We start from the raw sequence: 14022 nt of genomic DNA on the forward strand, positions 1-14022 counted from the left end.
AAGGGAAAGAGAAACTTAGCTCACTGTTATCCTCTTCCTTTGGCCTCAGCCACCCCCCAGCCCACCTTCCCTCCTTCCCCTGGTCAAGAGGTGGCTGACCTTCCAAACTTGTGATTTTCTTTCCCATGGGTGAGTGGGACTTTTCCCAGAAGAATGTTAAACACAAACTACCTCCACACCTAAACCGACCCCACATTGAAGCCAATCAGTATCTCCTCTATAAGCCCCAGCATATAACAGTCTTAGAGAGGAAGATTTAACAACTGGGTTTGTAAAGCTGTGGCGTTATCTGTGATTTAAAATTCCCATTCTAGGCCAAACTGCTTGCTAGAACAATGGAAGAGCTGTGTGTATACTACCTGCAATTTCCATGTTCTGTGGTGGCCTGAGGAAAGATGCCCGGATCTGGAAATAAAACACAGCAGAGTGTAACCACAGTGATCAAGAGGTAATGAGGAACCTGCTCTCACAGGTTAGACGTCTAAATCACACCCTTGGAGATAACATTTATTATCTGAAAATAGGAACATTCTGAGCATTGTGACATTGACCAAACCTTCTGTACAATTCCTCAAAACAGGCATTGTGTGAATACAGTATGTCAGGGGATTGTATTTCATGTGCTAATCTGTTCATGACACTCTCCTTCTACAGCATTTCAGTGATGGTGTAAAGAAAAAAAATATGAGTCAACCAAAAGAGAGATGACTAGGATTATCCCAAAAGAAAAAGAGACAGAGGGAAAGGAGGAGAAAGGAAGAAGGGGAGAAAAGAGGGAGGTGGGAGGGAAGGAAGAAAGGAAGGAAATGGAAATAGGTTGGTCCCTAGTGGAGCAGGTAAAACAGATTAGGCAATACATAGGACAATGTATGGTGCTCAATCTACCTTGGCATATTTGAGAGAGACTATTTTATTAGGGTATTTTACTATTGACAGACTTTCTATTAAAATGCAAATTGTGTACATATTAGTAGTAACCCTCCACATATAAATTAAATTGGTTCTAAGTACATGCCATTCTTCTCAAAGATGCCAATAAAGTGTTGGGATTACAGCAAAAATAAAAGAACAGTAAGGTCCTATAAATTTCCATGAGCTGTATGATTCATTCCTTATCAATCTAACTAGTTAGAATCTTTTCAATCTTTTGTTTAAATTTCTTCTTCCTCATATGTAAACACATCTAATACATTTATAGTTATGACATTCTGCACAGTGTCCAACACACAGTATTTGTTCCCTTCCCCTTTTCCTCATATCTTTCTTTTTTTCTATGGTATCTGCCTAAACTGGTGTGTATGTGGTACCATCAAACCAGGTGGCATGAGTAAGAAGAAGTGACTGTGAAGAATAAATAGAGGTGATTTCAAAAATAGAAAAGTTCTTGGGTAGGTAGTTTTCAAAAAGGGTAAACTGACTTTCCGATGATATATAAGTTGTTTCCCTCAAAGTATTTTCCTTCTTTTACCCCTCACGTGTCCGCATTTCTTTGCAATCTTTCTCTCTCTGTTCTCCTTTGCTTTCAGATGACTTTTTGTCTTTCTCTACTACTTTTTTCTCTTTTTTTCTGTTTTCCTCTCAACATTGGAGGCTACTGCTTTAAGGGTGTTTCCTCTTTTCTTTCCCACGGGATTTTTCATGGGAGTCAATTTGTGGGTGAACCTCAGTATGTCGAGATGCAAGCGGACGAATATATTGCCAGATTCTCACCACAATGCAGTTTTTTAAAAAAACGTTAGGAGACTGTATTTACAGATGCTTCATAGAGAAAACCTTCAGAAGCCCCCAGGTTTCGGAGTGGATCTCTAAATGCGTACCAACGTATCAGGTGCAGCGTGGTGCAGTTTTCTTCAGCCACATCCCTCACGCCCCACTTAAGGATGTTGCCATTCATTGGCTCCTCTGTGGTTCAGGTTTTTACAAGTAGAGCCAAGTCCTCAGGCATCTACTCTTCTTTATCATCCTTTCCCCCAGGCCGGACAGCGCCACACCGGAACAGCCCTGAACCAGAAGCGCACGTGCGGTTGGCAGCGGCGACAGAAGGTCTGTGCAAGTTTAGCGGACGAGCAACCTGAAAATTCGTCCTGTCCGCAGGCCACCGGACAGGCCACAGCCAATCCAGAGCTAAAGCGGGTTGTTCCAAAAAAAAAGGAGTTCTGAATCCACATCTTACAGGGAATCACTCTAAGCAGATGGCATTTTTCTATAGAACAATAAATACACTGTTTGGGGTTTTCATTCCTAACCTGAGTCAGACTTCAAATGAATCATAAACATGACCAGCAATGTCTTTAAAGTTAAGGTACAGTAACTGTAAACTACTGGAAAAGCTAGTGAAATTCCAAGTCCTAAGAAATAGATTTTAAATGTATAATTTACATGGATGATTATGTTATAAATCCCTGTTATAAAGTGTCTCTCCAAAGACCGAGGACTCTCCTTAATTTAGTTTAAACCTAATGTTCTAGGTATAAAAAATACAGGCCAGGGGCTTCCCTGGTGGTGCAGTGGTTAAGAATCCACCTGCCAGTGCAGGGGACAGGGGTTCAAGCCCTGGTAGGGCAAGATCCCACATGCCACGGAGCAGCTAAGCCTGTGCGCCAAAACTTCTGAGCCTGCGCTCTAGAGCCCGCGAGCCACAGCTGCTGAAGCCCGCGTGCGTAGAGCCCGTGCTCCGCAACAAGAGAAGCCACCGTAATAATGAGAAGCCCGCGCACTGCAACGAAGAGTAGCCCCCACTCACCGCAACTGGAGAAAGTCCACGTGCAACAACGAAGACCCAAAAGCAGCCAAAAATAAATAAATAAAATAAAAATAAAATTTCATCATATTACTAACATAAGTTCAGCATAAACCCGCTTGTAAGTAGGTGTTAAGCTGAATGTAAAAGAGAAATTCTGAAGGATTTTTCTGCAAGCATGTCTCAAGTATCTGCCCTCAAAGCTCTCTCTCAAAAGAAAATTAGCAAATAGGCTATTGAGTTTCACAAGTATCTTCACACAAATAGTTCCTCCCCACTGGCCACAACCGCACGTCTCAGACTTTGGAACAAAACTTCGAAAAACATCCTTTATTTTTCAAACTGTAGTTTTGCTTTTGGAGATGCAACATTGCCTTGAGGAAAGTATTGGGTTGGCCAAAATGTTCAGTCAGGTTTTTCCATAAGATGTTACGGAAAAACCAAAACAAACTTTTTGGCTAACCCAATAATTTGGATTGGAATCCTATTTTATTTGAATCTTCGTTTCACTAATTATTGGTCTTAAGCTAGAGCAGGTCCTGTGAGCCTCTGAGCCTGTTTATATACCTGTGAAATCATAATACAATAACACTGGCCCACCCACCTCACAAAGGATGTTTAAAGCACCCACTATAATAATATATAAGAAAATAATTTGCAAACTTTGGCTATGATCCTTGTGGATATTTCACATATCACCCAAATACTGTCCTGATAGTGTTTCATAACAATTTTCACTCATAGTGGTTTTTTTTTTTTTATTTTTCCTAGCTACAGGATAACTCTATTAAGAACAAAGACTAGATTGTGTGAGAAATTCATGTATGTTGCTATAAGGATCAAACTGTGACTGTCTCCTTAGTGAGGAGGTACATAAATGTTCTACAACAAGGGATGAACTGGAGATTTTCAACAATAAGTTCCTGCCTTTATTAAGGCAATTCTTGCCAACAGAATCTTCCATCAGGGCAGCTCTGGGTGCCAGCAGCTCCAGGGTGGTTGTTCTTAAAGGATTAACTCCTAGCAAAGACCTTCTATGTAATTCCCATTTGCTCCCCAGAGGTCCCAACACCTTCTCTTAAGAGTGACTCTGGTCAGCTCTCTGAAGGACCTCCACCTTTCTTGTCAATTCCTAGTCCAGTGTCACTGTCTCAGTACCATCTGTCCAACAAGTATTTATTAAGTTCCCACAATTTGCCCAACACTGTGTTTAATGCTAGGGATAAAAGAATGCAAAGCAATACGAGAAACTTATAGGCTAGTGTTAGCTACAGACTCACCTCCAGAGACAGATATGCCTAGCTGACATTCAGGTGACTGCCAACTCATAAGGATCCCAGCTAAAACCAGAACTAGAAGATTATGAGCTAAATAAATGTATATATTTTTAACTCACTAAGTTTTGGGGTGGTTAGTTAAATGGGAAAATCTGATAAAATAATGATAAAATGAGGATGAAATAAATATTGTTCATAAGAAACTATGCTAATTATATTGCTGATGGTGATAGAAATGGCCACTACTATGGAGCAAATACAGGGCATCACAAATGGCACATTTAACCAGAGATGTTTAGGTTTTACAGCAATGCATTTTTAGCTCTTTCAGCTCAGGCTGTCATAACAAAATACCATAGACAGGGTGGCTTAAACAACAGAAATTAATTTTCTCACAGTTCTGGAGTCTGGAAAGTCCAAGATCAAGGTGGCAGCTGATTCAGTTTCTGGTGAGAGCTCTCTTCCTGGCTTGCAGAGGGTTATCTCTTCATTGTGTCCTCACATGGCGGAATGAACTCTAGTGTCTCTTACTCTTCTTTGTAAGGACACTAGCCCTACTGGGTTACGGGCCCACCCATATGAGTTCATTTATTCTTTATCACCTCCTCACAGGTCTTATCTCCAAATACAGTTACATTGGGGGTTCGGGCTTCAACATATGAATTTGGGGGAAACATAAATGTTCAGTCCATAACAGCTCAAAAAGCACTATTATTGTTGAAATTCCTATAGAAAAATTCACTTTGTTATTGCAAGATTGAAACTTTCTAGTCCTTAACTCCTTTTTCCCTGTTAAACAATTACTTTTATGGTACACGGGCCTCCCTGTTGTGGCCTCTCCTGTTGCGGAGCACAGGCTCCGGATGCGCAGGCTCAGCGGCCATGGCTCACAGACCCAGCCGTTCCGCGGCATGTGGGATCTTCCCGGACCGGGGCACGAACCCGTGTCCCCTGCATCAGCAGACGGACTCTCAACCACTGCGCCACCAGGGAAGCCCAACAATTACTTTTAATAACAAAATTTCTTAGGAATGCAACTTTTGCAATATTAAGCTGAACATATAAAACTAATTCTCTCTAAAATTTTTGCTATAGAACCCAATATTTTATGTAGAAAAAGCATTATACTTGAAGAAATAACTTGAGCTTTAGTAGCTTTTTAGAAGTGAAGGTAGTCTTTAAAACAAGTAAATCAGGGACTTCCCTGGTGGCGCAGTAGTTAAGAATCTGTCTGCCAATGCAAGGGATACTGGTTTGAGTCCTCGTCTGGGAGGATCCCACATGCTGTGGAGCAACTAAGCCCGTGCACCACAACTACCAAGCCAGTGCCACAACTACTGAATCCTGCATGCCTAGAACCCATGCTCCATAACAAGAGAAGCCACTGCAGTGAGAAGCCTGCGCACCACAACGAAGAGTAGCCCCCACTCACCGCAACTAAAGAAAGCCTGTGCACAGCAATGAAGACCCAATGCAGCCAAAATAAATAAATAAATTTATTTTAAAAATAATAAAAATAAAACAAGTAAGTCATATTTGATGTTTTACTCCTTAGAAAAACAATCCTCCAAGGTCCACAAACTCATCTCATTTGGCATTTTTATTATTTCCCTTTCTTCTCATATATTTTTATTTTTACATTTTAGAAATAGAATGTCAATTTGTGATATTATTTGAATAACAAAATAGAAACAGTTATATTAAGTAAATGGCAAAGAATGTTTAAAGCCTGTTAGATATTTGTTTATGCTTAGTGCAATAAGGTAGACAGAGAAAGACAAATAATGTATATCACTTATACATGGAATCTAAAACATACAACAAACTAGTGAATATAACAAAAAAGAAGCAGACTCACAGATATAGAGAACGAACTTGTGGTTACCAGTGGGGAGAGGGAAGTGGGGAGGGGCAAAACAGGTGTAGGGGATTAAGAGGTACAAACTACTATGTATAAAATAAATAAGCTACAAGGATGCATTGTACAGCACAGGGAATATAGCCAATATTTTATAATAACTATAATTGGAATATAACCTTTAAAAATTGTGAATCACTATGTTTTACACCTGAAATTTATATAATATTGTAAATCAACTGTACCTCAATTAAAAAAAAGAAAAGTCTATTAGGTATTTGAATACTATAAGTTTACCACAATGCATATAAAAAGACATTTTTGCAAATTTTGTATTTCTCATGGCACCATGCTACAAAAATATCACTGCTATACTGTTTCACATTTGAAGTGTTTTGTATTTTATTAAGGAAAGAAGGCTAACGTATACAACATAGTGGCTACATCTTAAAACATAAAAGAATGGCCTATTCAATTCAATAAATATTGTTTGTTGTCTACTATTATATTATTTCCTTTTTTTATACACCAAAATGAAGTCAATAGATATAGATTATACCCTACCCTGATATCATGAAGATATTTTCCTGTGTTGATAATTTTGCCTTTCACTTTCAGGTCTTTAATCAACCCAGGGTTCATTTTATGTATGATATAAAGTAGGATTTTTATTTGTTGTTCATATGAATACAGGTGTCCTGAATAGAATTTATGAAAAAGATTGTCCATCCTCCACTAACCTTCCATGTCATCCCTGCCATACATATGTCTATATGTGTGTGCATCTGCTCTTGGGCTCTCCATTTTATTTCATTAGCCGGTCTATATCTATATCCATGCCACATTATCTTAATTAATACAGCTTTATAATGTCTTTTTTAAAATCTAATTTCCTCTCTTCCTACCCCCCACAACTCTGGTAATTACAAATCTTATTTCTTTTTCTATGAGTTTGTTTGCTTGTTTGTTTTTTTGCTGAAGTGTAATTGACCTACAACACTAAGTTAGGTCCTGGTGCATAACACAGTGTTTCCATATTTCTATACATGTGTATCTAGGCAATAAGTCTTAATATACAGTAGAGCAATTCTTTGCAAGACTGTATTTATATGCAGTCTCTTGAATTTACATATGCATTTTTTATCAACTTGTCAATTGTTATGGAAAAAACATGTTATGATTTTGACTAGGATTGCACTAAATCTATAAATCATTTGGAGATAAAATAAATTAATATAATTTATCTTTTCATTTATTTAGGTATTGTTTAATATCTTTCAATTATTTTTTAAATCTCCTCATAGAGTTCTTGAACATGTTCTGTTAGATATGTTTTTATATAATTTGTATGCTTGGTGCTATTATAAATGGTATCTTTAACTTTTTTGTCTGTATTCTTACTATTTATTACTCTTCTATAGGGACGTAATTATTTTACTATACAGACTTTCATTTAGCAACTTTGCCTTCCTCTTTTATTAATTCGAGTAATTTATTTGTAGGCACTTTGGGTTATTCCTTGTACAATTATATGATTTGCAAATAAGTTTTCACATTTTTGTTCTTTTCTATCCTTAAACACATTTCTTTTTCTTGTCATACCACACTGTCTAGAAACCCTGGTAAAATATTGAACAAAAAATGTAGTCCTTAGAATCTTGGTCTTTTCCCAAACTCAGAGATCAAGGCTTCAGTTTGTTCTCACTGTATATAAAGTTAACTGTTGATTTTAAGTCAGATTAAGAAAGTTGCCTTCTGTTTCTAAGTTGCCAAGAACATCAACATTAATGAATATCATACTTTATTGAGTGCTTTTTCTGCAACTCTTGAGGTAATTTTATGGTCTCCTTTAATCTTGTATTATGGCAAATTATATTAATATACTTTTTAATATTAATACAAACTTATCTTCCTGAAATAAACTCAACTTTGTCATGGTGGATTATACCATTATGCCTTATAAATGTTCTACATTCTTTTTGTAAGTATATTATTTATGACTTTTGCATCCTTGCCTCATAAATAAAATTTGCTCATGTCTTTGTTACCTTACTATCTTTGTTGCATTTTGGTATTGAAATTACACTAGCTTCATAAATAAATTTTTAGTGCCCTGGAAGAGTATGATTAAGCTTGAAATGATTTGTTCCATGAACACTAGTTTGAACATATCGATAGAGAGAATGTGTGCTTGGAATTTTCTTAGAGGGAATATCTTTGGCTACTGATGCAATTTTTTAGTAATTATAGCACAATCCAGATCTTCCAACTGTTTTTTAGGTAAATTTGCTAATACATATATATATATATTTTATAGAAAGTTGTCAATTTAGTTAATATTTTAAGTCAATTAAAGCATAAGGTTAAAGCATAAAGTTTTCATAAAACTGTCATAAATGTTAAAATTCCTGGAAATATCCAAATAAGTTATAAACTCATGTCCAGACAAAAAATCTGCACATGAATGTTTACAGCAGCTTTGTTCATAATTGCCGAGACTTAGAAGCAACCAAATCTCCTTTAATAGATGAATGGATAAGTAAATCATGGCACATCTGTATGATGGGATATTATTTAGCAATAAAAGTAAATGAGCTATCAAGCCATGAGAAGATGTGGAGGAACCTTAAATGCATATTGTTAAGTGAAAGAATTCAATTTGAAAAGTCTACATACTGTATGATTCCACCTCTGTGACATTCTGGAAAAGGTGAAACTATGGAGACAGCATAAAGAGCAGTGGTTGCCAGGGGTTTGGAGAAGGGAAGATGGGATGACTAAGTGGAGCGCAGAGGGTTTTTCAGGGCAGTGAAACTATTCTGAAATATACTATGACAGTGAATAGTGTCATTATACATTTGCCAAAACCCATAGAATATATCAATACAACACAAGGCGTGAACCCTGATGTAAAGCATAAACTCTGGTTGTTAATAATGAGTGAATAAAGGCTCATCAGTGATAACAAATGTTCCACACCAATGCAAAATGTTAATAATAAGGGAAACTATGTTCAGAGAGGAAGGGGTATCTGGGAATTCTCTGTATGTTCTGCTCAATCTTCTGTAAATCTAAAACTGAATTTAAAAATAGTCCATTAAATAAGTTAATTAATAAATAAGCGTTACAGTCATTTACTTTTTCCCATATGATGTTTCCTAGTTTCCTTTAGAATTGCATTAATCTTTGAACATATGTTTCCATTACTATATTACATTTTTATAAGGATGGAATCCAAAGCTAAGTCCTGGATCCAGTTTCCTCTTTTACAAACTCTTTCTGTGTAATTAAAACACCACATTTTTTCCCTAATTGACTCATTTTTATGAATATGTTACTTTGATAGACAGTTTTGAGAAATGTTCTCAAAACTGTAGGTTTCCTTCCTGAATAACGTTTTTTTAAAAAATTAAAGTTTCATTATTGTTGGCAAACTGTGACATTTTTTAAGGTCAATAACATTTTTTAAGCACCAGCTACACCAACTAAGATAATTCTTAGCTTACCTTAGTGCACATTTGCCTGAAATGGTCAATTTAATAAATTTATTTATTTATATTAACATAGCGGTCACATAAATCCTTCAGAGCAGATATTCCACAACTTTAGATAAGTTCCATAACTCTGATGGATTGATGATATTTTTCCAATGAGCAGAAACAGAAAGAACCAATTCAAGCAATTAAACAAAGACATATGGCTCAGGACACATTGAATGTCCGATGCTCTCTTTCCTATCGAATGCAGCCCATCTGCACAAAGATGAAAGTTATGCATGTGGCCCTCTAATTGCCTGAGAGAATCTGGTTATGTTTTATTTGAGATGTTTAGTTAATACGATTTTCCTAAACTTCAGAATTTAATCCACTTTTTTCCTTTGGCAGCTATTTTTCCCTCAAATTACAGATGATCTAAAAAGTTGAAGGAAGTCGTAAGTTTGATTCTTCTGCATTGACTTAAGCAGCAAGTTTGAAATATCAGGATTATTTTATGAGATTCCCTACAACTAAGCAGAAAATTTATTTGCTACTATTAGTTATCTTTTTGAAAAAATTTGATTAGAACGAACATTCTTTTGTTTATTCTTTCTTTTGTTTATTTGATTTGGAGGAACTGTATGAATGAAGGACAGAGGAAAAATAAACTATCGTAATACATGAAGTTTGAGGTTTAGTTTATAATTCCAAGCTCTTTTATTTCGGATAAACTTGAAACTAATTGAACTATTTCTACTTCAAACTCCTAAATATCAGGAACTATGATACTAACAGTAAGAATGAAGAAAATAAAGAGTCTTTTTTCCATCCTCTGGGCATGTGGTTATGTGTTGGACTTCATTGTATTTTCTTACCTGTAAGTCTCAGGCACAGAATTTCTACTATATAGCTATTTGCTAACAAAATCAGTTAGTAGGCTTCCCTGGTGGCGCAGTGGTTGAGAGTCCGCCTGCCGATGCAAGGGACATGGGTTCGTGCCCCGGTCCGGGAAGATCCCACATGCCGCGGAGCAGCTGGGCCCGTGAGCCATGGCCGCTGAGCCTGCGCGTCCGGAGCCTGTGCTCCGCAATGGGAGAAGCCACAACAGTGAGAGGCCCGCGTACCGCAAAAAAACAAAAAAAAAAATCAGTTAGTGATCAAAGTCTAGAGCAGGAATATTTTAGCTTTCTTGAATAAAGAAATGAATCATATTTCAATACTTATTTTTGTAAATGTCCTCTCAAAGGCGAAACTCACTAAAAATCAAATTTCTACACTAGGTCAGTTGCTTAGAAAACAGCTGTGGAATCACCATGATTGAATCAGTCAGGTCTAATCAGCAGAAGAACCCAGACCAAGTAGTCCAACAGAGGTTATTAATAGAGACCACTAGTTACAAAGGAATAGGAGGAGCTAAAGACACTGAGGGAATGGTGAGGATACTCAGCGTTCAGTGTCAGCACACAGAGATTAGTATCAGCCAAAAGTTCTTCTAGAGCTGAAGAGATAAAGGAGGTGATGCTACCAAAGGCCTGAATACAGAGCATCCAGACAGAAGCTGAACCCACAGAGGAGCAGTCACTCAGAGACCTGCCCAGTGGAAACTGTGACCACAGAGAGATCTGCCAGAAAGAGATGAAATAATGGAGACTCAGATTATGCTAGAAATGCAGCCCAAAGCCAAGGGAGATGGCAAAGCAGTAACCTAGCTTCTCTCCCTTAGTCCTCCAATTTCCCATTTTTGTCTCCCATTAGCCATATCTTTTCAGAAAACAAATGGCAAAGAGGGTGTGGAAAATCAAGTTCGTAGAGATCAGTACTTTGAGACACTGAGTAGGAGTAGCAAATGGATCCTTTCTCAAAGTGAAGTAGTCATGATTTGGTGGAATTTGGCAAAATATGCAGAAGCTTGGACTAGGAAAGAAGGAAGAAATGTAGGATTGGAAATTCCCATAATAACTCTAAGAGTGACATTGTAACAGACAGGAATATTCAGCCTTTAAGCTTTCTAGCAAAGGACAAAGGTTTCAAAAATGTTTTAAAAATATCTATGAGCTCTTGAATAAGTAATAAATCTTGCTTATGAAATTGTTGCCAAATTTCTTGTAATAGCAGCCATTTGTTGAATGCTTATTATGTGCCAGGCATGGCGCTATACATGCATTTTCTTATTTAATCCTCACAAGAACTCTATGAAGTAGATATGATTATCTATCTTCACTTTGTAGATAAAGGGACAAAGACTAAAAGAGGTTAAACAATTGTCTGAGTTTACAATGGTAGTAAGTAGGAGAGTTCCTATTCAAACCCAATTTTCCCAATCTCCAAGCTGTCATGATCACCATGCAATTCTGCCCCAATCAGTGCTGGCCAAATGAAGCTTCATTATGTTACTCATAATCACCTTTCTGGAGCAGATGGCTCTCTCCCACTTCCACAAGGCTGGCTCACAATAATGATGGTTAAAATTAAACAGGTGTTTTATATCCAACCCACACACAGAAGATGAAATCATTCTTACTTATATGACCAATGATTTGTTTAAAAGCTGTATGTACATTTTCTATCATCTCTGCACAGATGCAGGAAGGAAGCACCCACTGGCAGTGATAACAAGCCTTCCCCTCACCCAAAGCAGCCTTGCAGACCTCCCTGGACTCCAGGCCCTTGCTGGTTTTGCCTTGCCAGCCCTGAAGTAGAAAGCATCTGGTGGTCAACACTGGCACGCATTGCTACCTTGCCCTGGCCAAAGGAGGCTTATCTGATGACTGTGTCCTCATTCTGCCCATTGGACACTACCATTCAGTGGAAGAGCTTTGGCAGAGGTGGTGGCAGAGGTGAAGTATAATGCTACACTGGGGCAGTTTGTTAAGAGTCGAGGGAAACGGTGTGTTCTATTTGAGAGAGATCGTTGCCAAAGCTACTCAAAACCCATCAACCCCCATCTTTAGCAGGAGTGTCCTTGCTCAAAACCTGCCAACTCCCCACCTTTAGCAGGAGTGAACATAAATCTTTAAGTTAAAGGGTCCAGAGATAAGAAAAGAAGCTACACACACACACACAAAAAAACAGAAGGAACCAGCTGGGACCAAGATGGCAATGAATCTGACCTCCAACAGACCCTGAATCTCATTATACATTGATTTTACTATATCAGCATATTAAATGACACGCCTACCAGTAGCCAAGACCAGACATTAAGGACGAAAAAAGGATAAAAATGGGGTGGTATCCCACTCCCTCAAAATAGCCCTGTCCCTTCCCCGGCAGACTAATGCATACGCCTCCCCATCATTAGCCTCACTTCTCCTCCCTTTGTCTTTACTCTAAAATTAAATCCCTCTCGCCAGGTGGGTGAGAAGTTGATCTGTGAACTGCTTCTCCATTCTTTGGCCACTGAATAAAGCTTGTGCTGTGTCCATCTCACCTTCGGTTTTGTTATTCACCTACTTTAACCTGAACAGAAAAAGAACCTTCCCCTTCCAAGGCAGAGAGCCTCGGGCAGGCTTGGGCCTAAGCAGGGTCCATATGCCTTAATTCGGTAACAAGATAATAAGAGACATCACCTCCAGCACCAGGTCGTTCTTGTGCCATCAGCCAGGACACCACTAATGACATTAGAAATGCCTTCATTCCCCGGGCACAGGAACGACAGATAGTGCTCTCGGACACCCCAGCACTCTGCCGTGAAGCAGATGGCAGAGCCATGAGCAGCAGCATATTTTTATGTTGTATTTGACTCGGGAGAGAAGCTTTTCCACAGAATTAAAGGAATTTCCCTTTGCAGTTTGGAAGAGAGGTCATGGCCAGTAAAGTCATCCTTAATATTCCTGACAAGTCTGACTGAAGGCAGTGTCGGAGCTGCAAGGAAGAGGAAGAGAGCCTGACTCACCAGGCTTCATTCTGGATGACTAAGCAAAGGGAGAGTGGCTTTATGAACTTCACAGGAAGTACCAGCAGCCTGTTTTTAAAGAAACTACAGTCTCCCATGGGGACTGTGGCCCTGCTTCTTTTTCGTGCATTCCCATGGAAACTACCTGCAGCAAAAGGCCTGAGATTGAATGGTTTTTGGAAAAAGTCACATTCTCGGATAAAAATCCAATATGTTGAAAGCATGTCTGTCACCCAGCTCCAAGTACAGCTTGTATTTATCAACATTTTCAAAAACGTTTAAAGTATCAAAATCCAAATGCTTTTCCATGAAAAAAAATATGTGTGATGGGTAGGAGCAACACAAATTCTGATATTTTTACTTTACACTAAATTAGACAGGTATTTGGTTGGATATTTAAGCTTAAAGAGCTTGATTAATTAATACTTATCAACTTCTGATACACTATATAGGGTGCATGTGGTGTGTGTGTGTGTGTGTGTGTGTGTGTGTGTGTGTGTGTGGTATGTGTGTGTGTTTAGAAGGAAAGTGTGCAGTGTACTATACCAGAACTCTCTCAAAATTGGATAAGCCAATGGCATTTAAGAACCTTATTTTTAATGGGTATTAGTATTCAGAATAATAGAATATATGCTATATAGTAATGAAATTTAATCCTTATATATATGTATATAATGCTACCCAGGTTACACTGGACATGTTTCTCAAAGAAATGTACTTCGAAAAAAAGTAGTAAAGAGAAGAGTATCATTCTTCAGTTTCACCCATTGAGTATCATA

The 14022-nt window shown here is 38.0% G+C and overlaps 1 pseudogene across 1 annotated transcript; it reads left to right on the forward strand.

Annotated features, from left to right (window-relative positions):
• Positions 1-395: 395 nt before the first annotated feature.
• LOC309971992 (CWF19-like protein 1) lies at positions 396-13525 on the forward strand (annotated as a pseudogene). Its single transcript has 4 exons — positions 396-448; positions 1914-2129; positions 11932-12261; positions 12901-13525. The product of its transcript is annotated as a CWF19-like protein 1 (transcript).
• Positions 13526-14022: the final 497 nt, after the last annotated feature.

Source organism: Leucopleurus acutus, assembly GCF_964270905.1.
Source record: "Leucopleurus acutus genome assembly, chromosome: 15".
Classification (NCBI taxonomy): Eukaryota; Metazoa; Chordata; class Mammalia; order Artiodactyla; family Delphinidae; genus Leucopleurus; species Leucopleurus acutus.